The sequence below is a fragment of the Cheilinus undulatus genome, linkage group 9 (assembly GCF_018320785.1).
Source record: "Cheilinus undulatus linkage group 9, ASM1832078v1, whole genome shotgun sequence".
Lineage (NCBI taxonomy): Eukaryota > Metazoa > Chordata > Actinopteri > Labriformes > Labridae > Cheilinus > Cheilinus undulatus.
The window spans coordinates 44,305,065-44,306,664 of record NC_054873.1 but is presented as its reverse complement, the minus strand read 5'-3'; positions in this window follow the sequence as shown (position 1 = coordinate 44,306,664).

Below are 1,600 nucleotides of genomic sequence, written 5' to 3'. Positions count from 1 at the left end.
TATATTGTATGACTTTGTGGTATTTATTCACATTATTTCACTGACAACCAAAAGAGGGATGTGGATGTGCTGACGTTCAAACTGAGCATCAGAATGGCAAAGAAAGGTGATTTAGGTGACTTTGAAGGTGTCTTGGTTGTTGCTGGTGTGGCAGGCTTTCATATTGGTTACTCCAAAGTCTGACCCTACTGTTTGAATGTCCCAGCTGAAATTGAGACTCATTAGGAGCAGCACAGGGTTTGGTCTTCTGCTGCTGTAGCCCGTCAACTTCAAGGTTTGACTTGTTTTTCATTTAGAGATACTCTTCTGTGTACCTCTGGCCTCAGCTGTAGTAGTTACTTGAGTTATTGTTGCCTTTCTATCAGCTCACACCAGTCTGGTCATTCAACTCCACCTCCAGTAATGCATTTTGACCCAGAAAACTGCTGCTCGGGGGTATTTCCATTTTTCTTACCATTCTCTAAACCTAGAGATGGTTGTGAGTACGAGTCCCAGTAGAACAGCAGTTAGAGAAATGCTCAGACCAGCCCATCTGGCACCAACAACCTTGGCCCATTAACCTTTCTCCCACATCCTGATGCCCAGTTTGAACTTCAGCAAATTGTCTTGACCATATCTACATGCCATGTGATCTGCTGATTACATGTCTGAGTTAATGAGCAGTTGAACAGATGTACCTAATAAAGCGATCATCATCTGAGAAGTCAATATTCTGGAAATGACAGATGATCAGAACCAATGCAGATGCCACATCTGATTGTTGACCCTTATAGTTGTATGATTAAAAAGCATCCTCTGCTACCATCTGTTTGGAAACAAGAATTCTTAATACATAAGCATAGATACAAGGACGTTATTTGCATCCCTATAGAAATTTCACGTTTTAAAATAAGTATTTCCAAAATTCTTTTAAACCAAGCAAGGATTTTTTAACACAACTTTTCCAAACATCCTTGTTTTATTTTGGATGAATACAGTATTTTACTTTAAACGCAGACACAAAACATATTTCACAAAACTACCAGGGTCTAAATCATCAGCCACCTTTAGAACTGATCTTTTTGTTGAGCCATAGCACAAACCACTGTTGTATAATGATGTGCTTTAGCTTTGTAATGCTCAATGCTTGTAAATACAGGTTAAACTGAGGGTTATCTTCCAATTCATACCCAATCTTAAAAACTTCAGAAAGGGTTGTCACTGGAGAAAGCATCATGGCAAAAACAAAAGAAATCAGTTAGGACTTGAGAAAAAGAATTATTGATGCCCACAAAGCAGGAGAAGGATATACAAAGTTATCACAGCATGACAGAAAAAAATGGACAAACCCTTTATCTTCTGCAAATTATAAAGGCTCTGAGTGAAATTACATCAATAAAATTTGGGTTTCTCTCACATTGTGCTTTTTTGTTTTAGCTCTGTACCTTAAGATTACTTACACTGGTTTACTCTGACAACACTTGGATTTGTTAAAAGTTAAAGATAATGTCTAAAAACAGAGAAGATAATTTAAAATAAAATGCTTTTCAAATCAATGAGGAATCAATTACATTTCAGTGTACATCAGAAAAGTTTCAAATTATGGTATTAAAATGTAAAC